General features: G+C 38.1%; 1 long non-coding RNA gene across 1 annotated transcript in view; it reads left to right on the plus strand.

Moving 5' to 3' along the window:
* Positions 1-209: 209 nt before the first annotated feature.
* The window catches only part of LOC110679507, a 259,908-nt gene continuing 233,593 nt past the window's right edge, over positions 210-26,524 (plus strand). The window contains exon 1 of the long non-coding RNA XR_002502539.1: positions 210-1,804. This is a non-coding gene — a long non-coding RNA (uncharacterized LOC110679507). The remainder of the gene's footprint in view (positions 1,805-26,524) is intronic.

Here is a 26,524-nt window from a genome sequence, read left to right on the forward strand (position 1 = left end):
CGCGTTTACTATGGCAGCGCCCTTATACACCCGTGCTCGGCTGTGGTTCGGCTTCGAACGAATTGCGGTTGGTTCGTGCTGGCGCGAGAGGCCACTGGACTGTGATTGGTACCGGTGAGAGGATTTGAGCGAATTTGCGATTCGTGCGTACGTCTGGGTGAGTGCCTTTTTACGATATTAGATATCGCATGCGAAGGGAGAAACGTGTGTGCTGCGCCGTGTGATTGCAGTGACGACGATCAAACCAGCGAGACTTTTTGCGCTCAGTTATAAATTTAGAGTTTTCTGTCCGAATCAGTCTACGAGCGACAACGTTTAAGGAAGGTCGCGCTGTTTCGCATCCCCGCAGAAATTTTTGCCGCTTATTGCTTATTAATGTAAATCCGGTGAATTATATATATACTACTATATATTACACATATATAACCTCTCTCTTACCGCATTCAAAAAATAGAAAGAAGTAAATATTTACTATTCTAACCAGGAGGAAAAACTAGCCACTGCAAAGAAGCAAGAAAATCGGAAAAACGCTAAAAGTGTCTGCCGCCGAGGAAACACACTAAGTCGCGTTAAGTTGTGGAAAAGAAGAAAATCCGGAAAATCTTTGCTTCGGAATTGTTCCGAGTAGGCATCCGTCGTAGTGTCGAGTAGAAGAAGGTAAAAGTTAAAGAAAACCGTGACGAAGCCGAAAAAGTTCAGTGTGTTGTCTCCAACTAGCGGGAAAGAGGAAACATAATAAACGCTCCATCTTTGCTCTGAAAACGCCGAAAAAAAAGAAAAGCGATCACGATTTTTGCGCAAAGTTCGCGAAGAAGCCGCTTAGTCGATTCGATTTATTTGTTTCCCTCCCTCGAAAACCGAGTAATCCGAGTACTTTCGTTCAGCTTCCGTTTATCTTCTCGAGACAGCGTGTAGCTTTGCACGTATCAATACAAGTGGTACATATCTAGACGCATAGACAAATAGACTTGCCTTGAGTGGAAACAATAGCTACACACAAGTATAGAGTTCGCGATCGCTTGCACTGGACACCTTCTACTGCTCGTGTGGTTATCGTAACGTCTTCGTCTCCCGCTCTCGCTGTTTCCGTCTGCTTGACACACACGAGAACTTCGCCGACAAGTGGAAGGTCGAAGAGGTTGAAGACGGGCAATAAAAGATTCTAATAAGCAATTAACGGAAGACACAAACGACCGCTAGAAAACCAAAATTGGACTCCTCCAGCAACCGTGAAGAAATAAGCTCAAATTCGCGGCAAATAGTGGATTCTCCTCTTAGTTTTCCCCTTCAGGGTAGTAAAACTCAGTTAGAGAAAAAGAAGTGTTATTAACCAGTGAAGAAATGATTCGCGCTTTCGATAGCGAGTGAAGAAAAAAAAAATTCTCATGAAAATTCATCAAAAGTAACGAAAGTTTGCCAGCGTCGTAAAATTTCCGAAAGGCTCCATCAGGCGTAGCGCAAAGCAGCGGACGAAAAATCATTCGTCTTTCTGCTTTGGCGGGTCTCGCGCTTCTGTAGCCAGCCAGCGAAAGAATCAGTGTGTGAAAAATTATTCCAATCAATTTCCCGAGAAAATCGTAAATATTTCAAAGAGGCATCCGCGAACCGCGTAGAAAGTGTGACGAGCAGGTTGGGTACCGAAAAAGGAGAGAAGGGAGATAAAAAAGCAAAAGCAAGTGTCCAACGAACGAGTCAACGAGCATCAAGGAGCACACAGCACTCCGGAAACGTGGAATCACCCGCGCTATTGTCACCCCAGATTGACCAGATTCAACGGTTCGGTTGAAAAGGCTGAACATTGTAGGTGTGTAGTTCATTATCTGCTAGATATGCTTATTTATTATCGGACTTGATGATCTGCTCCAGTTTTTCGAATAGTGAATAGTAGTGATCGGCACAAGAGAGCTAATGAATTTTCCATGGAAGGTGTTTTTTTAGGAGTAGGGAAGTTATTGCAAAACTTTCTGTAGGTGGACGATGGTTAAGTTGGAACTCACAATCTGAAATCGGATTGAACGTAATTTATTCAAACTTGAACAAGTTATGAGCACTGTAGTATGTTTCTATTATTATGCTTTATCAAAAACACTTTACCACATATCAGAGTGCCATTCGTGTCTGAACTGTAATATAGTATTTACAAAAAAAATCAGTTAAACTTATGTTTTAAATCATTCTGCGGATCGGTACAACCATGCAAGTTAATGCGTTGTAATTTTGCAAATCTGAATCAAGTTAGGAGTAAATTTTCAGTGATTTAATGAACATCAATGAATTATTTATTACTCAAAATTTTGTTTAAATTTGAGGTGTTAATAAATCATTTATAATTAAATATTTTCCCAACTTGGCTTTTATAACCCGAAATGTCTCCTCTGATATGTTTAGTTTTAAATAAATAGGTACCGTAAATTCGGATAAAATTGATCAACCTGTCACAGTTTCTTACAAATGAAGTGCAAATACTTATGCAACCTTTTGAACATAAACGTATCATATATTTCTTATCATATTTGGGAGATTCTAGTTCAAACATATGAGGTTGTTTTAATGTAAAATATTTACACTTGATAAAACGAGCAAAGCATACAAACAAGCTTAGCCTTAAGCAAACTTTGCTTAGAAGAGGTACACGATGGTTTCATTACAAAATTTTGTGAAAACTCAAACCCCCATGTCATAATATAAGCCGTAAAAGTTTCAACGTGTACCATAAATCAAAAATTAGCCGCTGAAATGGTAAGTGACATGGTCACTTTTCCACTTAAAACTACATATATTTTCAGAAAACTAGTTTCCAAAGCCATATCTTTCGTGATACATAATTGAGAAATGATAATTTGGACTAGCTTCTCATTCTAAAAAAAGCATGAAACACAAGTTTTTAGGTTGCGGGTCATTTGGCCGAATGCCATTTTGCCGAACGCCATTTGGCCGAATGCCGTTTGGCCGAATTTGCAAACCAATAGTGAACTTTAGCTAGAATGCATTTGCAATAAATTTTCAAAGCACTTATTCAGCTTATTCTGAAAGAAGGGTAAATCATCATTGGTATACAAACAATTAGTTTTTAAGTAGTTCAAAACAAAAACAGTCATATAATCAAAAGAAGGAAAAATCTCTTATAAGTAGTGTAACGCAAATAATCTTTATATCAGTTTAACTACTACAAACTGTCCATGATTTAAAGAAGGTAAAATTTTCAATTCAAAAAGCTAAATTATTGCCTATTGTATTGAAACCAGTATAACTCGATACCATAGCCATACATCAGCTTAGAGTCTTGGCATAATGTGTGGAGTTTACTACTTCGTCCTGAATTAGCGGATCGATTTTTAAATTATCTTACATGGTGTCCACTACCTAAAAAACCTGGAAACCTGGAAGTATCAAGGAGTTTTATTCAACCTGGAACATGTTTTTGAACATTCCAAATTTTCTTACAACTTTTTGCTTGCCAGAAATTTCTACAGAAATAATAAACTTTGTAGATAAAGAGCAAAACTTACAACAGGTAAGAGAAGTAGCATACTTCTCAGGTAAGCAGGTGGCTTTGCTCACTATTTTGAAGCAAGACTTTAAAACGTATATTATTGATGTCAGGTTTCTAGAGCTTAACTTTTAATGATCTACTTGTAGTGAATCCTGGTGAGAAATTCTTGAAGCTCTAGGGAGTCCTCCAGAGACTACTTTGAGACTATTCCATAAATTCTTATTGATTTTTTCTCAGATTCTGAGGAATGGTTCAAGAATTCTTGTGATTTCTCCAGAGATTCCTTCTGAAATATTTTCAGGTATTCCTTCAGGGATGCTGCTAGCGATTTCTCAAGGAATGCTTAGAAGAATTACTCCAGAATTTGGTCCAGAAAAACTGAAACACTACTATCTACACTAGTTTTCATACAAATTACTTTAAAACATTCCAAGAAATTATTCCAGTATTTTCTCCACATTTTTATTGCTGATTTTTCCGTCGGTATTTCCATTTGTTACTTTTGAGAAAATTCCACGGATTCTACCGGAGTTCTTCTACCATGGTTAATTCCAGAGTTTTTGAAAATTGAAATCGTTTTAATACGCATATTTTTTTAATTTATTACAGGCATTTTCATAAGGATTATTTCGAACAATCATTTACAATTTCTCTCATGAATTGCTCCACAAAATTTCTTCAGGCGATGTTCTATTAAATCTATTTGAAGCTTTTCTAAAAAAGAAAAAAATGCAATAAATTTAACCTGGCATTCCTCATCAAGTTTCTCCAGAAATTTCTCTCGGCATTTCATCAAAATATTATTGTCAACATGTTTTTAAATGTCTTTTGAAACCGTTCGGAAACAATTGCCGAAGCAATTTATGTATCAATGATGTGACTATAATAATTGATGTAATATTAACTAGTGTGGAACCTTGAATGAAGTTATGAAGATTACATGGAGATGTGGAAATTTAATTTAAAAGCATCTTCATCTTCTTTCTGGCGTTACGTCCCAACTGGGATAAAGCCTGCTTCTCAGTGTTCTTATGAGCACTTCCACAGTCATTAACTGAGAGCTTTCTTTGCCGATTGACCATTTTTGCATGTGTATATCGTGTGGCAGGTACGAAGATACTCCCCAAGTAACATTAGTAGCTAAACAACAGTTTATTCAGCTAAAATCTGCTTGAGAGTAATTTGTTCAACTCGTATTCCACTAAAATTTTTGTTGGTATCAGGGAATTTCATTTCCGTAAATGAGTAGAAACCCTGTATAAGAGCATTAATATAACGACAAACAAGAAATCAACAAATTATTAAGCTGATCAGTTATTGGGCCACTTTTATGAATCCCATATATCAGCGTTATAATAATAATTTGATTTTTTTTTCGTTCGCAATTCGGCCAACGACGTTCGGCCAGATGGCATTCGGTCAAATGGCCGGACACTTATTATTTGTAGTCTTAAATCCTTAGTTTTCAGTGTGATAATTTTGGCAAACTTCGTTGATAAGATTAATTGTTTAAAATGCGATAGTCATTCTGCATAGAAAATGGTATTGGGCTAAATTTCTTAGCGAAAATATATTAAATAAGTTTAGTTGAAACATACAATGATTTGTAATTTAAAGATCTGCTGTATGAATTTTCGGAGATCCTTCTACATTTATCCTTAAGAGAAGTCCAAAATGATCCATAAAATTAACTTCTGAAGACATATTTTTTAAATTCAAGCCAAATTGTTAAAAAGTCAAAAAAATATTTATATCTCCCTAATCTGCTCATTGAAGCATAGCCGTCCCATATTGAACCAGCACATATTTTTCGAAACGCATTTTTATTTATCAAAAAAAAAAACATGAAATTTGATGTATATTTTTCCCAAACATCACGTGATATACATTCTTGTGAGTCATGTCATTGAAAACTAGTTGACCAGACAAAACTTGTTCCGTCACGCAGTCAGCTGCTTGATGAAGCAAAACAAAATTCAACTAAAAATGTCAGTTTTCTTCGTTTCTATTTTTTACTTTTACCGTGAAGTTCTTCGACACCATTCCACTTTTATTAATACACAGTATCCAGTTTCTATAACCGTCTGACGTTCAAGGTGTAATAGTATAAAAGAATTAAAAATGATATTAAGTTTCATTTATTTGAAGATAGATGTATTTGGTAACGAATTCAAATGAAAAACAAAAAATATTTTGGTTTGATTCTATGATATGTGCGTTTTTTTGTTAATTTTCTATAGCCACACATACTTTTCAAGAAAAATACACATGAAAATATGTAATTTTCTGTATGTGCACGCTCAAAAACCTGTAAAATCCTGTTGGGCCTACTGGGTACCAATTTTTTCAAGATTTTAATCTCGAAGTCCTCTCAAGCCTCAAAAAACGCCCCTTTAAGCTTTGGTACATTGTTATATTGCTTTCTGTCTCGTCGCACAATAATCCCCCTGATGTTTTCCACAAGTTTCAGATTTGAGCACAATAAAAGTTCCATTTTGTGCCTCTGGAACCATGCCTTTGTAGCAGAACTAGTGTAGATACTCGGGTTTTACTGCTGGAACACGAACTTTTTGTGACTATACTTTGCTTTAAATGGAAAACAGATGTTGAGGACATCTATGTAGTCGGAGGAGTTCATCTTGCACGATGTGAATGCCAGATTGAGCTTTCCAAAGGCACAAAATCCAATCCAGACCATCACAGAACCGCCATCAAAATTCCGCAATGACAAATACCGAGGGTCCTTTCGAAGATCTCTCTAATAATCCGTAAATCCGTCTGGACCATCCAAATTAAACTTTATCTCATTGGAAAATATCACCTGAGAGTGAAAAATATACATAAAATTACGACGTTGCGAGGCACAATTTTGTTTACTCTATTTGTCAGACAAATGAAAATTTTTTAAATGTATTACCGAGTCTCATTGGCGTGCCATGTTCAGTTTGGAAAATTCTACACGTTTTTGCTTATGAACGGCAGTCAGATTTGGAGCCTTGTTCCTTTTCGATCAGATAATGGGCTGGAGTGTCTCCTTAGAAGCATCCAGATTCAACCGAAGACCTTACAATGCTCCGCTTGTCTCGATCAGACAGCTTTGATTGTTTTGACTTCCGCTTGATGTTGCATACTTTTCAGGACTTTTCAAATAATTTCCAACCATTTTTTTCCGACCTACCGAGTCGACGCCCAATTTCTCAGAATGAGACGACTTTTTCGAAAGCCTCGAACATTCCTTTTTCTTTTTCACTCAACACACTTCCTTTTGGCACTTTGCAGCACTCAATTTGGATATATTTTGAAAAAAAAATATAAAAAATGGACACCTAGTATCCTCAAAATAAGGTATTTTTCAAATACGCACAGACACAACAACAGAACCTACAAGAAGAGCATTTATTTCACTAATACTCACTCTAAGATATTTGAGATTTTGCCAGTAGCTGACACTTGTGAGCATAAAATTTTTGTTTTGCGGATATCTCAGGATCCTGACCACTTAGAAGGATGGCGTCTTCGACAGTGTTGCTCAGTTATCCAAGGGCTATTATTTTTCGAGCTAATTGATACAAAATTTAGCCACCAAACAGTGCTAGTGAGCATACAATTTTTGTTTTGCGGGTACCTGCTCCTCAACTTAAAAATATGGCATCTTCGGCAGAGTTGTTCAGTAGCTCAAAGGCATTTTCCTAGCAAACATATTACAGATTGGCTCAAATTATGATAGCCCTTGAGCTACTGAACAACTTTGCCTAAGACGTAATCTTTCTAAGGCTAACTAGCGCCACCTGTTGGCAAAATTTTGATTTAACTAGCTCGATCAATGTAAAGTTACATGTCCACTAGTACCAAATTCCGAAGTAAATGAGGTACCATCAGATAGCCAGGTACTACTACCAGACCAACTTCACTGAAGACTCCATGTTTCGAAATTATCTGGATTTTGAGATTTACCGATTTCAAATTGTGGTCTACTTAACCTTCCAGTCGTCGCATGGTTTGCCACTGTCAAAGCCACCACGCTGCTGTTGTGAAACAAAAGCGAGCTTTTTTCACCAGTGTTGTACAAAATACAACAGCGCGACGACTGAAGTGTTAAACCGTACACAGTGTGTTCATTATTATGCAAATTCTATGTACATTTGTTGATTTTACCGCATTGTAAAAAGCCACACAAAAAATATCGAGCATTGTTCTTAAGAAGGTTCTTGAGGAGTACATTTTGGTTTGATGTCCATGGATATTTTTGTTGCAAAATTATAGCATATAAATCACAACTGTTGTATGAAGTACAACAGCACGACATCCCAAAGGTTAATATTGTTTTAACAGTGTAGGGTGATTTTTTACTGTTAAACGATTACATCATTATCAGTTACTTGTTTTTGTGGTTTTACAAAAAAAATGAATAACAGGAATTAGGAAACAGGCTTTATCGTTGCTCCCAAGTAAAAATTTGGTGAACCATACAGTCATAAATGTCGAGCTGGACTCATAACCATCACATTTTTTAAATATTGAGGATATGCATCATAGAACAATGTTTCACCCCGTGAGGAAATTCTAATGGTTTTCTTGTGAAATCGCTATAAAAATTCAAGTGTTGTACCTATGAGTGATGTTCGCAATTTTAGACAAAACTGTACCTGTAGGTTAAATTTTCCCAAAGTATCTAATGTGTTGATTGTGATCGAAAGAAATATCTTCCAAATAGGATTAGAACATGGGAAATCTGTAGAAAATTACCATATTGACCATAACAAAGTTACATGTTTTTCTATGCGTGATTTTTGACTGGAAATGTTAAGAATTTTACGTAGAACACCATAGGTGTGAGCTCCTGCAAATAAAAATTGCACAAGAATTTTTCTTTTTCCACATTTACCAAGCTGGTTGTGTCTAGCGTAACTTGCTACCATAGGCTATTTGTTGGATATGTATCTGCCGAAAATCACATCATAAAGCAAAAAGCTAGAAAGAATACAATCTGAACTCATTTTGATGCGAAATTAGTTGGGAATCCGTTGTTGCCAGCGAGCAATGCCGAGGTCTCCCGTTAAGATAGCCATTTAGAAGTGAAAGAGCGTGCTGCTCACACAAACAAAACGACAACGACAACGACCACAGATAAAGGAGAGGGCGAGTCATCACCGAACCAGATAGATAGCGCCGGACCGGACCAACGGGAAAACAACGGCACAAAAAAGTATAATAGGTCCGAATTAAGATTGGCTCATAAAAAATGTGAACCAAAAAAGAGAAATAAAAAGATATGCTATCGAATCGCAACCGAGTCAGTTTTAGTGAAACGGTGCGGCTTCTTCAAGGCCACCACGATATGGCATGACAGTCGATGGACGATGATCCAAGTGGTTGGATGGGACCAATATTAAATGTGGGGGTTGGTAGCGTTTTGCGAGATGTTCGAGCAAAATGAGTTGGATTTCTCCTTTTATATAAACAGTTTGATGCATTTTGCAAAATAAGCTTGGGTAGGGCATATTTTCCGAAATCTTTCGTAGACAAAGTTTACAAAGAAGAAAATGAGCATCGGTTTCCAAATAACATCCTGTTAGGATTCCGACATGGACATTCGACTGCTCATCAAAATCTTCTAGATATAGAAAAAAAAGCATTTGACAGTGTTTGGCATAAAGGTTTGACTGTAAAATTAAAAATCTTTTATTTTCCGACATTCATTGTAAGAATAATCCACAGTTATCTGTCAAATCGTACCCTTCAGGTTAATTATCAGAACTCCAAGTTTAAAAGACATCCTGCAAGAGCTGGTGTTCCTCAAGGCAGCATTTTGGGGCCAATATAATACAATATTTCCACATCTGACTTTCCTGAGTTACCCCAGGGATGTCAAAAATCCTTGTTTGCGTATGATTCAGGCCTATGAATCATGGTAGGAAATAAGCCCACTCAAATGTGGAGCCCCTTTGACCAAGGTCTTTCACTGATTTGCGGAGGATGATATGGTTTACTTTTCCACTGCCAGTGAAATTTTGGAAAGTTTGATGGATGGAAAGGTTTTCACCAAATGGCTGTTGAGCGACCATAAATCTGATGATAAAATCCAACCTGAAAGGTTGAATATCAGGTTCAAAATGTACTGAGTTTATGAACCAGCATAATATTCACCTTCGTGTACATTTAATCATTTCCCCTTGAATCTCCAATTTTTTCAAATGCATAATCCCACTCAATGACCGAAAATCTGCTACCCAGCCAACCTAAGCCTGTTTATTTAATTCCCAACCTCCTACCACCTCATTGCGTCGAATTGAAATGTTTAATTTTTATCGGTCAACGTCAAAATGAAATTCCTCCCCTGTATTGTCTCATTTTCTACCAACCTTTCGCAAAAATACCGTTGTTGTCAGCCGAAAACCTGCTCCAAAAAGCGGTACGGTTGGCTGAGTTTTCCTTCTTGCAAGGTGCCAACCTGGTCTACCGACCTGACCAAGTCAAATGAAAAATTGGAGGCAGAGGGGGGTGCTCGACTTAATCTTTTCCTCTTCACAGATGTCCTTCTTTGCTGTTGTCGTCGTTGGAGTCGTCTTAGAGGAAGAAACCGTTTTTCCTCGTACCAATCCGACACCGACCAGCACAGCCAGCGAGGGAAATGTTCGAGTGGGCAAAATTTTTCACCACTGCACAGTGCTTCCAATTGTCCTGCGGAGTGGTCATAAATCATTTTATATAATATCTGATGGACCTTCCTTAGCCTGGAGGTTAGAGTCCGCAGCTACAAAGCAGTGCCTTGCTGAAGGCGGCTGGGTTCAATTCCCTGTCGGTCTCGGATCGTTTCGTTATGGAAATTTCCTTGGCTTCCTGGGCATAGAGTATCATCTCACCTGCCACATGATATACGAATGCGAAAATGACAACTTTGGCAAAGAAAGCTCTTAATTAATAACTGTGGAAGTGCTCATAAGAACACCAAGCTGAGAAGCAGGCTTTATCCCAGTGTGGACGTCATGCCAAGACGAAGAAGACAATATCTGCATAGAGGCTCGCCACTGTGCACTGACTAAGGCCCCAAGAACAATGTGAACGGCAACGCGGTACAACGGCAAAACGGCATGCCCTTCTTGATCTACACTTTACTTATCAATCCAGTGTTGACTAAATCCTTTTCAATATTGACTTGACAAGTAGAGTGTAGTTCAAGATGGGCTTTGCCGTTTTGCCGCTGTACCGCGCTGCCGCTCACATTGTGCTTGGGGCTTAACTGCTGCTGGAGCAAATGAATATGTATGCCGGATAATAATGGGCAGTGTGCTCCGAGTGTGAGCCGAGTGCCAACCACGCCGAACCGTCGGAATTAGAGCGAGTGGAAAATCATAAGGTGCCAAAAGGGAAACGACGAGGAAAAATAATCGCTTACAATTGCACCTCTTCTTGCACAGGTCGGAGGGGCTTTGAAGGCTTGCCCAGGCAGCAGTAGTGTAGGAATGGACACTTCGGTGTGCTCCACACTCTTCATTCGCTGTGTAATGAAAGCCAAATGTGCCATGAAAGTGAACCCAGACCAAACCGAGAGGCACATTTGTGTTGAGATTCCTTATCTTTCGATTCATACGTATGTTTAGGTGGCTGGGTGTCGTTCGTAGGGTTGTGGGACGAACCGGAAGGTCGAAATTACTTGGCGAGTGGTTTGTATGCATGACGTATCTTTGTTTGATGATGGTTTTTCAAATAAACCTAAGTTTTTTTTCTAGATTTAGATAGTTCTGTCCATCCTAATCGATGAGTATACGATCTACCAAATGAGTATCTAAAAATCTTGAACGGAAGCTCATGAGAAATCTCGTTGAGAACGCTTTGCACCGTCGGAAAAAGAATGCGTACCTCGTTGTCGATCAATGAGGATCGCGAGAGCTCTCCTTTGTAACCTTTATCGACTTCAGATCACAATACTTACCATACAATCGGGTTATCCAGATTATTACGAGCGCTAATGGCCGCCACAATCAGGCTCGCTTTCTGGTAGTGATCAACCGATCTAACGTTTGGGCTGGGTCGGTTGACAGCTAATCGATCTTATCGATTTGCTATCAAACGATCTAAGCCAAATGTCAGATCGCCTAGTCCCTACCAGAAAGCGAGCTTCTTGGTGGCGGCCATTAGCGCTCGTAAAAAGCTGGATTGTCAAATCGAATGGCATGCTCTAAGACGCACAGCTTTATTGCACTGCTATATGCACAAATTTGAGTTTCTTTTGCTCGTAGGGCCTTGTTTGACTCCAAAAGCACATTTTTACAAGGATATTTGCAATCAGACGCCAGAGAAGCTATCTCATCGGTACTGTTAAGTTGGGTGACCGTGGGTGATTCACCTCTAATAGCTCTTTTGTTGAAGCATTCGACATATCCCTTGACGTTGAGACGATTGGCGATATCCTGGCTCCGCATTCGCACTCGCTACTCTTAAGACAGGATAAGGTTATGGTTATTAATCTTTTTGAAGTTGCGGCCCCCTTCAAAGGTCTAACAACAATTTGTGGACCCCTGAGAAACGATTATCTTGAAATCAAAGAATGAAAACGAAATATTTGTCTGAATTATAACTCGAATGAACTTAATTTTGCTCAAATTACGAATCATATTGAATGACTAAAGCAGTTATATCTTGAAATTTCTTCGAATGGTCGCGTCAAGTACCAAAAAGATCAATCGAATCCTCTTCACAAGATTAGTGAAAAACTGCCAAAGATCTCAGAGTAAAACAACAGAAATACTTGGCTCACAAACTTAAAAATTGCATCTGTAATCCACCACAGATAAAACAAGAATTTTGTTATGATCTTCTGGGAAACTTCAGTAAAAATTTAGGCAAGAGTCTACCAAAAACACTACTGGACGAAATAAAATACGCATTGTCAATTATTCTTATTTGTCAACTTTGGATGTCCATATCTCAGTATTCCAAACAAAAAGTAAATTCTTGGTTGTCGGCTTTCTCAGTCTTAATCAGCGAACGTTTTAATTTATTTTTCCCGACGTTTCGGCCAAAATAAATTAAAACGTTCGCTGATTAAGACTGAGATAGCCGACAACCAAGAATTTACGTTTTCAACTTCCAGTCGCAACCCCCAATAAATCCAAACAAAAAGTTTTAAGTAATCATACGACTCTCATTTAGGCCATACAAAATGGCCTACAAAATCGGACCTCCTGGGGGTCCGCCGACCACTGGTTGGGAAACCCTGCTTAAGCTATGTGCTTACGAGCTTAGCTTAGACGGTGCCAAAACTTATCGAGATAAGCGCTCTTTGCTGAGACTTGCGGTTGTTGATCACCAGGACCTCAGTTTGAAGATTTTTTCTTCATTTTATTCTCTTTGATAAAGTTGAAAACTTTTCTGAGACAGTTCAGTCGTTATTTTTTTCAAAGTGCTTAGAACAAAACCGTTATATTTTTGATATTTATCCAAAACAGTTCATACAGATTTTTACAATACTATCTTCAAAGTATTTTATAATAAATTGCTACACAAAAGCAATGCAAAAATTGTTTGTACGTGAATTTAGCATACAAAAGCCTAATTGTCATTGTATTCATGAGTGTATGTTATTTCTGAGTACTGTTATATATTCTGACATAATTTCGCTATTCAGATCAATTCTTGTCATATTGTCATATGTTTTCTAGAAGTCATAAAAAGCCTTTGTCCGTCGTATATTCTTACGATAAACTTTCCACCTTCGAAAATTACACTTATTTGTGGAAAATATTAGTTTGTTTAGTGTCAGAGCATAGAGGAGCTCCTAGACAACGTGATTTTTATGTTTTGGGAACATTTGTGCCATATGGTTTGATGAGTCTTTATTTTTTTTTGTTAAATTTCAATTAAAAATTTAGACGGAGGTCTTTAAAAGTTTTTTTCAACCAGGAGGTTAGCTCCTTCGGTTAGAGACTGCTTCGATGAATACTAGCTCAAAGTTTTTAAGCAAAACAGAGCCGTTTATCACTCTTATATGAAGGTTCAAACATGGCTGTCCAGAATGAGCCGTTCATTCTAAAATATGTGTAAGTTTCCAGCGCCCAGTTATAAATCCATGCTATCATTTGACATGGGCGTATGTTCGAGACAAGACACGTGAAGAATCTTTCGTCACAACGATACTGAATTCAATGTCTGCATGATAAAATTTGAAGGTATGCTTCCAACTTTTACAATACTCAGGCAAATGGACTATCGATAAACAAAGGAACCACTTATGAAAATTTGCCATAAGAAATCTGGTCAAAATTCATAAATTTGCCTTATTGAAACCAAAATTTGCAAGCAAACATAGTTTTCGTGGCAACGTGGAATTGAACCAAGAATCTTGCAATCGATAGGCCCGCGCGTACACCATGCATCTACCGACAATTTGATGTGGGATGAAGCTGAAGCGACACATAAAGCGATTGTATTGCAATAATCGTTCCATCTTTCATAGGGTAAAATGTATGAATTCCGATAGTCCAGTTCGCTGCGTGTAGAGGAGAGAATAACAGATAAAAATCATGTCCAGAGCGACAACAAAGTCTAAACTGATTGCACAACACAAATGATGCATAACAATTTTGTTTTGTTTCCATTTTCCATGCCAAAACTACCATATAACATGATTTTTATATGGGCTGTAGTTAAACTGGACACTGCTCTTCGCATTCGTTTGAGAAAGTATCACAAATTTGGCTTGTAATTTTAATACAAATTTGAGCAGTTATAGCTCTAACAATTCATAAAGAATATAAGGGCCCATTCACATATTTCATAACGCTGAAGGGGTTGGGTGAGTGTCTTCAAGATGTTATACGTCATACAAAATTCGGAAAATGTTCTTACAAAATGCGTTATGAGGGGGTGGGTGGGCGTTGAAAATGGCCATTTGTGGCGTTATGAAATTTGTGAATAAAACCCAATATGCGGCTAAAGGTTTTCCATCTGCTGTTCCGTTCCTTGGCTCAAAAACAGACGGCTTAAGCGCCACCTCCGAAGAGGACCGTTGAGTTTTGTTTGCCCGTTTTTCTTTTTTGTTCTTTGGCCTTTTGTCCTTTCGACCTTTTTTCATAGATTCGATTTGTATTGAAATGTTACAATGAAATCATTGATATTTTGTCAACCACAATCCATATCGTCCACTTCGGCATTGCCCATGACAGTGCAGCCTCTTCCTATGGTTGATTTTTTTCTTCGCTCGCCTGCCTCCAAAAGAAAAGGAGTAGCTTGCGATAAGAAATGTTTTGAATGATATGCATTTTATTCCATTCCGCTTCAGCACCATGTGTGTTTGAATTTCAAATTTTTGTACTTGCAAACACGGCCCAACAACAATCTCCACCACCACAAAGCCCGAATTATTTACACTCTCTTGCGCGCGTCTTCGCCAAGCTCGGTGTTCAAGTTTAGCAGCAGTCACCAGCACCACAAAACGGAGGAGGCGATCTAAGGCCCCGTATTTGACTGTGTATCGCTCCATCCATCGTCGTATCTGAACTTGCCCGGTGACGGACGATACGACGATACCATAAAGTCGATTTCTCTGAGCTGACGACGACCAACACCGAAAACGGTCCGAGAGGCGAGGTGGGTTTCATATTTGCCTTTCGTCGAACATACGCTGACTTGGAGGTGCCGGGTGAACGTCTGCCTAGCTAGAGGATGACTAGAAGTAAATTGGTACGCACCGGAAGACGTGTGCTTTGTAATTCCATAAGTTTGACTGCTCCGCTGCTTTCCCAACACTACAGGCGTCCTAGCTGTGCGCAAGAGGCTTCCCAATTTACTCTTAGTCAGCCTTTATACCGTCTCCACCGTCGTTTCGAGTCGTAGTTTGGTTGGATTGTGGAAGCCCCCGCATTCACTCATCATCGCCTTCGTCGTCGTCGTCGTCGTCGTCTTCTGCTTATAGGTAGTCCATTTGCGGTGGCGGTGTTGTGTGAGTCTCTGCGGCGATGTGCCGATGTGTACCGATTCGAAAACCGTTTTGTTGTGCTGAGCCCGGTGGCGTGGGGATTGGAGTATGGGGAACCTGCACGAGTCAGCTCTAAACGAAAGGGAAAATGAGTAACCGCAATCGAAAAAAGAACAGCACGTCACACTTTTATCTTGCCTTGCTGTTGCTTGTTTCTTCCTCTTTTTCTCATTTCTTCCGTCAAGAGCCCTCACTAAGGGCGCTGCCATAGTAAACGCGTCGAGCGACGCGTCCGCGTGTGCGAGCCCGCAAAGCAGAATATCAACAACAGGAAATCCTTTGATCGCATCGCGTTCGCGGACGCAGACGCGTTACTATGGCCTCACCGTAAGGTTCAGGTTCTCCGCGTCGAGCGTCGCGCGATTTGTTTAGGTGAGCTTACCGGTGGCGAAGTGGTGTGATGAGGATGGAACTTGGGGGGGGACGGTGGTCATACGAGAAAAGAGAAATATTGAATGACAGATAGGGTAGGAATGTTTCGGTGCGTTCCGCGTGTTTATACGGACTTTTATTCTCGGTTGAAGGCATGCAGAATGTCACGGCTAACATTTTGTAGCAGATGTGGGAAATTTTTGGCCAAACTTTTTAGGATGAAACGAGAATAAAATGAAGTTTTTCTATATGTTTTGCAGACACTGAAATGGAATGTAATAATAATTACTCTGAAGATCCCTATTTATGCCAGTATTATTTAAGTTTGAATAGCCGACCGTTCACCACTTTCTAATTGTTAAGAATCCGCATCACCGGGTAATTTCTGATCATGCTCATCAACAAGCGGTGCCATTGCTTGGAAAATTTTCCCTGGCCAGTGAGTCACCTAAAATCATCATAAGGCAGTCCCCAGAGAATGTTCATCCAGTGCTACTTCTACAGTAATGTCCCGATTTTGTCAATCCCAAGCCGCATTTAGGGTTGACAAAATCGGGAAACAAAATTTTCGACAGGTTTCAAGTTTCATTTTAACTTAAGGATTTAGTTTTATGATTTTGTTAATGTAAACATTGTTTTTTACTTCCATTTTCTCTGTGCCGTAAACCAAGGTAACATTGGTCAGTTTCTTGAATAATTATTAAAAATTTCAAAATTCAAAATGTCAGTCTTTAGATGATTGTATAGTAGTGGCCAAGGTCATAATTGACTTTATGCACCCAATATTGCCAGTATAGAGGAGCTTATTATGAAAAAAAACAATTTTAGTGCTCACAAAATCGGGCAAAAAAGGATGCTGAAATCGGGGACTGACAAAATCGGGTCATTACTGTAGTTAGAATTACAGGAATTTTAAAAAAATTAGGAAGAATCCGTCAGGAATTCCTTTATTCCTGTCTAAGAATTCCAGTTAATATTTCTTAAAACTTCCTCCAGCAATTTCTTAAGAAACTCGAGACTATTCTAGAAAAAAAAAAATCTTCGAAATTTTTCAAAAAGCCTAGTCTAAGGATTTCTCTTGAAGTTATTCTAAGATTTCGCAAAATGTTCGTTCAATAATTCTTCTAATGACTCTTCCGGAAATTCAACAGATACAGTTTTTCCTTTTGAAGAAAGCACCACACTAAACAACGGACTAGCATGCAACGCCCAGTGGTACAGTCGAAACACGTTACAGACAAAAAGTTCTCCGAACTTAAGCGGGAATTGCACCCACACTCCTTGAGTCAATGCGGCTATATGCTTGGTAACACTTACCGCACGAAGCCCACATTTATTAAGATCTGATTTGAAGAAGAATCCAAACCATAGGATAAAACATTGCCGATGAAACAAAAGTATCAACGTTTTTGTTCATGAGCCAAAATAAAAAAAAAATACTTTAGATAATTTTTTACTTCTACTGAGATTCTACCACAGATCATTTTATGATTTTTTTCCCGGATCGCCTTCATGAGGAATTTTTCAGGGGACTCCTATAAATGGATCAAACGACTTGTTCAAAAGATCATTACGTATTTGTTTCTCGGATTCCCTTAAAATTAACACCAGCAACTAGTCCTCGAGAAATTACTCTAAAATACTAATAGTAATTTCCTTAGAAACTCGTTGTTGAATTCCCGTATCCTTTCAAGTATCTCGCGATTTGACACCACACCGATGTGTCGCTGGCTTGACAAGTGAGGTTATTTCACTAATTTTGTTTTCCTTAATCCTTAAATTCTATTGATTACTGGGTACTCGTGCGAAAACATATCATGCACTGATTATTGTTGGTCCGCATTCAGTGGAGAAACCTCAAATGGTTTGAATAGTCAAGACAGTTAAATGGGCGAAAAAAGAAAAAAATGCTTATGTTTGTGACAACATTTTACAATAAAAATTACATTTACCGCTGTGTTCTTTTGAAACAGATGTTCTTTTCATAAAATCGTTATCATATAACCTGAAAAGAATAGTCTAGTTCTGGTTCAAATATGTCTAATCTCTTTATTAAATCGTGTCAATGTTACAAAACTGATTTGCTACTTATTTTAGTATTTATATTCTAATCTAAGTAAAAACAAATAACTCTTAAAACTTTTTAAACCTCGGATGGTTAATTCATTTTGCCTTTTGCCTTTTGCCTGAAGAAAGAGACATAATAGACCAAAAAGAGCCTAAAAATCAATAAAAAATTAACTCAAAACGAAACCTAACAGGAACCAGGACATAAGAGTTTAATTCCTCATGAAATCAGACCAGAAATTTGTCTGAGAATATTACGGCAATAGTTTTAGGACGTCCTGAAACACGTCCGTTTAAAACTTTTTGCAAAAATTCAACCAGAAATTTCTCCAAAGATGCCTTCAGAGAATTTTAACAAAATTGGCTTACAGAAATTCATGAAGATTTTATCTAAAAAATTCTCCAACGATATCTCCAAGAATTACTCTGAGATTTTTCAAGAGTTCCTACAGTAATTCTTTTAGATTTCTCAAGCAAGTCTTTGAAGATTTACTCAAGTTTTCTTCCAAGATTTTTTCAGAAAATTCTCCATGGAAACGTGAATGAATTTTTGAGAAGTTTAAGAAAATGTTCGAAAAAAATAGTGGTATATTTCTAAAGTCGTTTTGTTTAAATTGTTAGGATGATCGCACAAAAAATGCACTCAATCGAAACCGTTGCTAATATCCTACAGGAGTTCGTTGGATATTTTGAGAAGGTATTTTGGTTGGTATTTTGAGAAGGTACGCCTTGAAAAACATCGGATGGAATCCCTTAAAAAAATGTGTAAGAATGATAAGAGGGGAAAATAAGGGTATGCGAAATACCGAATGATTCCGCCAAACACGCTTCGAAACGAAATTCTGCGGAATTCCACGGAACTCATACAAGCGGAATTTTTATTTTACGATTTCGTTTCGTTTCGCTAAATTGTAAAAATATTTCCGCGCAAAATTAAATACAAACGGAATTTTGCGAAATTTTGAGTTTTATTTCGAACAAAAACGGCATAGTAGCACGCATGGAAGATTTGCACAACTTGAGTAGATGCAGAACATTGCAAGCCAGTACGGTCGGAATCCGCGAAAAAGATTCCGGGTGATATGTAACGTATCTATATCAGGGATTGAATCCTGAGAAAATTGAGAGAATCGCTCACATATCGCTCTCTGTAACTATCACAACATGCTGCACATTATGAGAGACTGTTTATCGTATACTGCTACAAGTTTGATCAGATTGGGAGGATAGTAGTGCATGATAAAACCCCTCTAAACATGCTCCAAGCCTGGGGGACACTGTTGTTATTGGAAGAACGTGGATTGTTTATCGTGCCAGTAAAAAAAAACACCTATCCCCAACGGTAAACAAGCGAGAAAAATGGATTTTATCATCGCTCTCTCGTTGGGGCTCTCGCTCGCTGCTTCCATTTATCAGACTTGTTACACCTTGCGATACAATGACGATCGTGGACCGCAACAGATGGGATGTTTTTCTTTGCTTGCTTTGATCGTGCTTCATTCTCAAATGAGAGCGAATTCTGCAACGCCTGATCTATATAAATAAAAATGGAATGGTGTTTGTATGTCACGAAATGGCTTACGAACGGGTCAACGGATTTGGATGGTTCTTTCTCCGTTTTGTTCGTTAAGGGGTCCGACGTGTTTGTGTGTATAAAAATCCGGAGCTATTCAACGGGAAAGTTGGAAAAACGAGAGTGAACGAAACTGTTATTTTGTATGAGATGATCCATAACGTTTTTCAACAGCCTACTTGATTGGCAAGACGAAGTTTGCCGGGACCACTAGTTTTATATAAAAAAAGTAATAACAAAAACCGTGCGATGTCGATCGTGTTAACTTATGACGATATGATGGAGCCGTTGATTTGCAGCCAACTAACGGACGAAGAAAGAACAGATGATATGTAAGTTTTTCGTTGTGGTATCGGGACACTTAGCGGTTGAGGAGAAAGCGAATCAATGCCACACTACAAAACTTCAATAGCACAAAACTAGGGATTCAGACGTCTATTCAAGCTGAAAACTTGATCCTGGGTCATTTCCTGGCCAATCGATCAAGTTTTCAGCTTGAACCGCTACTCTTCCCCTCTTGAAGCGTAACACAATTCCCACAATCACTTATTATCGCAAGTATCGGATGCAAAATACCGCAAGACATGCCAATACAATACTGAGTACCGACATGAAAGTTTCAAACTTTTCTAGTTTAACCATCGCTTGATCGAATTTGATGGAATTTTTGAAAAAAAAAACAACAAAACAGTTATATTTTTGATTCATGAATTTGTAATTTAGAATTCGTTGATGTTTTTGAATTTAGGTCTAAATTTTGGATACCTAGGTTATTTCGAAAAGGAAAAATACAATAGTTTTTTTTCGATTTTTCGCACATCTAAACCACGAGAAATCAACAAACAAGGCTAAAATGAAATTTCGCACATAGACAGACGGCTTGTTTGAACGAACATAGATGAACTTTCCAATCCATTTTGCAGTTCTTCTATGCTATGTTGTTCAGGTTCCAAACTCTTTTCCAAACTTTCAAATATTTTTTTAAATACTTTCAAGGCTCAAAGTTTATTGAAAACTTAATTTTGTGACAATTTTAAACAAAGAATCTAAAAAAAAAACTCTACACTCCTCTAAACCCCATTTCTCTTAGAAGTCGTCCAGGAAGTTCCTCACAGATTTTTGAGGATCATTTCTTTAGTATTAGCTTGAGAAAACTAATGGAAATACTTCGAGTAATTTCTAATTTGTTTGTTTCAATCATTAATCCATTAATTTATACGTGGATAACTCTAAAAAAAACCATTCTCCCATTTCTCGATTTACTATTACTGCCATGTATAGAGGTGATTCCTCCAAGGATTAATTCAGTTTCTTTAGGAAATTTATTGTGAACTCCCAAGTAAACTTAACCAGGAGTTAATGTATTTATCACTCTTGCAGTTCTTCCAAGTTTATCTCGATCGTTTTCTCGTTAAACTTCATGGATTCTGTCAAATGTTATTTAATTTAATACTCTAGCAAATACTACAGCAATTATTCCGGTAATTACTTTTTCTTCGACTTTTCTTTTTAAAATTGTCAACTGGTAGTATGTTCCAACTGGGACAGAGCCTGCTGCTCAGCTTAGTGTTTTCATGGGCACTTATCCATTTGTGCCCCGAATCACATTCTTTCAAACCACAAAGCAAACAGTAAATCCAATAAAAAACGAAAACCATTATTCCATGTTTTATTGTGACTATTGACATAACATCACCACTACCTAATTTTTAAATATATTGTAAAGGACTTTTAAAAATTTAATTGCTTGTTGGCTCAACAGAATATTGTTGAGATTGTATTAAATACTAGTGGTCCCGGCAAACTTCGTCTTGCCATCAAGTCATCAAGTAGGCTGTTGAAAAATTACATGGTATCTCCTATACAAAATGACATATTAGTACTCCCCCGTTTTACCAAATTTTCCGATAACTTCCCCAAACTTTTTCGTCACACAAACACGTCGGAGCCCTTCAAGAAGACAACAGTGAAGGAATTGTGCAAATCGGATGTCCTGTTTTCAAGTTATTTCGTGACATACAAACACCACTTCATTTTTATTTATATAGGGTAGGTGTAACAATTATGGATGCAATATGTCAACAGTAGAGATAAAAATCAAGTTGTAACCGCGTTTCTAAAACGCAAGCATGACTTGTTGGTGTAAATTACTTGTTTAAAGCCTTGCGAATCTGTTGATTTAAACAGTTTTAGTACTAAATTGACTTAAAGTTTTTAAAAATGGATTTTAAATAGCGTTGTCTTTGTACCAATTATGGCAATAACGTTCCTAGCATTCGACATAAAAGTGTACCAATTATGGACTATCGAATATTTGCACAAAATGAACTCAAACGCCATGAAGAGCGAATGATAATGCAACGCTAATATGTAATGAAGATATCGTTCATAAAATTTTCCAAAAATTTTGGGTTAAATAGATGTTAAATCAATTTTTTGCAATGGGTTCATTGGAGAAAATTATTTTTCGAAAAAGAAGTCAAAATGTAGTGTAAATGCAAATTATGATACAAAACAGCATTAATGATCTCACAATACCTTTCCAGTGCCAATTTTTTACGAAAAAAGAGGGAATATTCAAAAATCGAGTGTCGCTGAAAACCCCTCTCTAACATGAAATTAGCATCTTCCGCTCGCGAACGTTTGAGCGTGTGATTGAAAAATCTTAGTAAATGAGTACAAAACATGAAGATAATGCCTTACCGACCCGTCCCGTCGTGGAAGTCACCCGTAAAATAGCTTTACTTCTTTTATTTCACTGATCAAAAAATGTAAACAATCCGCCTCCAGAGTATTGCCATAATTGGGCTCTCATACACTCTTTGTACCAGTTATCGACATAGTGGAAATAACACGATTTCCAACTTAAAACAGTATAATTGATTGCATACATGCTAAATTTATTCATTTGTTCTCACTAGGCAACATACATTCATCGGTTGAAACAGTTTATCCGGATCAAAACATACATTTCGTAACGGAGGTCCCTTAGCCAACTGCTAAGAAGGTGACATATAGGGTAGGTGTACCAGTTATGGCCATAGTGGTTCCCTATTTCGCCATACGTGATATCTTGAATGCCTTCACATTTTGAAAAATCTTTTGTGTTTTAGCAGTAAAATAAAGGAAAATTCCTGATGTTAAAACGTCCAAAAAGATTAAAAATGTAATAGTTATCCAAATTTTTCATATGGCCAAATAGGGAACCACTATGGCCATAACTGGTACATTTTCCCTATGTGAGGCAAAATTTTCAAATGTTCATTTTTCGAAGCTTATTGGACGAATGTTCTTTTCAAGGTTTAGTTACCATCAAAAACAAATAGTTTAATCATTCCTGTAAGTATAAGCCATTATAGTCTAGTGAAACAATAAGAAAAATCTCTTTTTGTTCCCACTATTGCCATAATTGGTACTATAGCCATAATTGGTACTTCTACCCTAGATTTGCGACTACTTTGCGATCCACTTCTTAGTTGTAGCCTTTTAAGATCACCCACCTATCCCCTTGAACGTTATGAAATTTATGAATGGGCATACATCAAACAAGACATAAGCTTTGTTCTTGAAAGTCAGATAAGTTTCCAACACGATAAAATCCCAAATCAGACCGAGATTCAAAGCTGCCACCACCAGCAAGGTTTGCCTGAATACCGCAACTGACTTTGCAGCAGTATATATATCGCTGCAATACTCTCTTTGTTTGAATGTTTCATAGTTGCTTATTTTTCTTGCAAGATTTTTAAAAAAGTACGCAAAATTGGGCCTTAGGGGTGCGACGTATGGTGCGTCCACGCAGATAAAAACGTACGGAATGTTTATTGCAGATAAAATAACTACCTAGTGTATTTTCGGCAGTTTAGTTCTCTTCTTCATAGGACATATTTGCCCCCCAAATCTATTACAACTTAAGTCTAACAGTAAGATGTACGTAATATAATATAAATATTGCTAGCCCATCGGGTCAGAAAGCCTTCTATCTCCCTGACAAATTGAACAGAGCTGTCAAAAGTACACGAAGTCACTCTACGGGTATGTATACCAAAATCATCACTATACAAAGAAATTTCGCGGAATATTTAGAAAAATTTCGTTTCGTTTCGAAACATTTCGTGAAAATTTGAATTTCGTTTCGTTTTTACGGAACATTTTAATTATTTGTTTCGTTTCGATACGAACGGTGCTGAAAATTCCGCATATCGTTTCGTTTCGTACCGCCATGGAAAATTCTCATATCGCATACCCTTAGGGGAAAATTCTGCTAACTAGTATGGAATCTAAAATAAACTTTTGTAGAGATGACTGCAGGAGTCTTTGAAAGTATTCCAGATGAAATCTCAGACAAAACCACTAGGAAAAAATCTCGAAGCTTTTTCTCGAGAAATCTGAGATGAAATACTTCAAGAATCAGTTGAATGTTCTCATAATAGTCTTCTCTGAGGATTTCTCTAGATCCTGCACAATTTTGCATTGGAATTGACTGCAAGCAAGATATGGAAAAAGAGACTTTAAAGACCATTTTGGTTAATAAAAAAGGGACATTTAGAGAGATGTATAAGAATAGAAAGTGGTTTGCATTCCAGATAACTTTCCGGAAACAGTTTTCCAGTTCTTCAAATTTCGAATAATTATAAAAATCGTGCATAAAGATATGTGAATCTAATACTGATCAAATTTTAAAGATATTGATGAAATTCAATCATGTGTTAGGAAGTCCATAAAATTTCATTCCCGAAAAGATCGTCACTGAACAGCGCAAGGAGCGTTTTAATAGCGACGCAGCCGATTTTTTTTTTTTGAGGACTATGACGCAAAAATCCTTTGTCATGAACGTATTCTACCATGACTGCCTCAAAAATTTCTCCTAATTGTTATCACAATTTCCTGAGAATTACAGGGTTTTTCCAGGTAGTAGACCCCCGGAAAACATCTCTGTAGTTCTGGTTACTTTTTAACACCCAATGTTAAATGGCACTACAAGAAGCTCCATCTCTCCTAAAAATTTGTACATTAGTTGACGAGAGACGGTTGACTGCTTATCCCTTGAAAAAGGTCCAATACACGGGACCAAAACATCGGGTACTTGAATGGTACTGAGAACGTCAGTTCAGCAGACGATGGGATCCAACCAGCCACACCTTTGTTTTATGTTGAGGATGTCATTCAAGAGCTTATGAAGCAGCTGGTAAGGATAGCACCAGTGCTGAACTTCTCGAGATGGGCCTACAAAAGCAGGAAATTTGTCTGAATCGACATATAAGCGTATTTAGAAAACACAGGAGGAGTGGAAGAATGGATGAATTTCAGAAAAATGTCATATAAATAGACCAAAATTGCACTAATTTTATCGAAATTCATCTAATTCATCATGTCCCCTACGCTAATACATGCTAATATTAGCATTGAAAAATTCTCACAAATTCGTGAATTTATGATTGTATGAGGGTTTACTCCTATTATTCCGTTATTTAAGCCAGAGACTTGGGATTAACTTCCAACTCTTAAACAGTTGCGCATTTTCCGAAATTCCTTGCAAGAGCCTAATGATAGGAATATGTCATTTATTTAACGCTTACATACGAAATATACATAGACCTCTATCTTAGCGATATAGTTTTGTCTCTGTGGAGATTAACGATTCACCTATTTGCAGAATTCAAAATTACCAACCAATTTGACACTTATGTCACCCGCCCGTATCGTCCCACAGTGTGACCTTCCAAAAAGTCAGGTTTTCCAATACAGTGCGTGTGTGTGTGAGTGGGTTGTTTCAAATGAGCAGCAAGGAAATGGCCCAAGCGTTGAATCGTGAAATATCGCAATACCCACGCGTTTCTCGCGTATTCCTTAATTTACTCACCGTCGTCATCCAATGCCACTGCGACACCGAAAACGAGAAGATCCACGTTCCGGGCCGTTTCAGAAAACGATCCAACAGAAAAACAGCGAGACGAAATAAAATAATTCAAGAAATCCACCAGCAGAAAATCCCTCTAGTCAGAGGGCCTTCTAGTGATACTGTATTCCTACAGCATCATCGACAAACAGTCGTAGGCAGACAGTAGGTTAGCCGGCTTTTTCGCCGTTTTCGTCGTCGTCGTCATTCGTAGTCTACCGCGAACTCCGACGGCCAAGTCTGTACTTCTCCGAGTCTGCAATAAAACATTTCCGCAGACGGTGTGATAATGAAGCGATGTAATTCTTTTTCTGTTCTGCGCTGTTTTTCGCCTCACCACATTTCGGAATGGAAAGCAAGCAACCTATCGAGATCAGTGCATCGCCAACGTCACCCCCGGTGGACTACATTTCCACCGAAACCGAACCAGCCAGCCAGATCAGAACCAAAGAGTGCAGCAACTCTCGAAAAAGTTGCAAGACCGTCGTTGTGGTCCGACGAAAAAAAAACCGGTTCTACCGGCTTTCCTATAGGGAGTCGATGCCGGTTATGGACCCTTTGCGTATTATGGACCCCCTACAGAAAAACATAAAATTAACAATAAAAGCAACCTTATTCCTATGAAAATCCACCGGGGGAACTTCGATTGCATTGTAAGTCAGCAGTTTCAGGCAAAATATTTGGTTTGAGGCGCATAAATACAGATATTTGAACAGTTTTGTAAATGAAACCACACAAGAGGGTCCATAATACGCATTTCCAGGTGGGTCCATAATAGGCACGTCGGCAGCGAGCCGGATTACATGGGAATCAAATGGAGGGTCCATAATACGCAACGTCAAATTTGTAAACAATCCTATTATGGACCCCGGGAGGGTCCATAATAGGCATTCGGACAACAGTTTTCCAAATGTATATTTCTCTGGGAAAATCGTATGATTTTGTATGTTGCATGGGTGTACTGTGAAGTAAAGACATTGAACTTGTTATTAGACTCTACAAAACGTATATCTGCCTGATATATAATTGTGGAAAGGCGTCGAGAATGAATTTCAGCTACTAAGGGGTCCATTACTAGCATTGACACCCTAGTTCCTCTCTCTCAACTTGCTCGGTGCTCCCATTCCTCAACCGCAGCAGCCAACG

Source organism: Aedes aegypti, chromosome 3, assembly GCF_002204515.2.
Source record: "Aedes aegypti strain LVP_AGWG chromosome 3, AaegL5.0 Primary Assembly, whole genome shotgun sequence".
In the NCBI taxonomy this organism is placed as follows: Eukaryota; Metazoa; Arthropoda; class Insecta; order Diptera; family Culicidae; genus Aedes; species Aedes aegypti.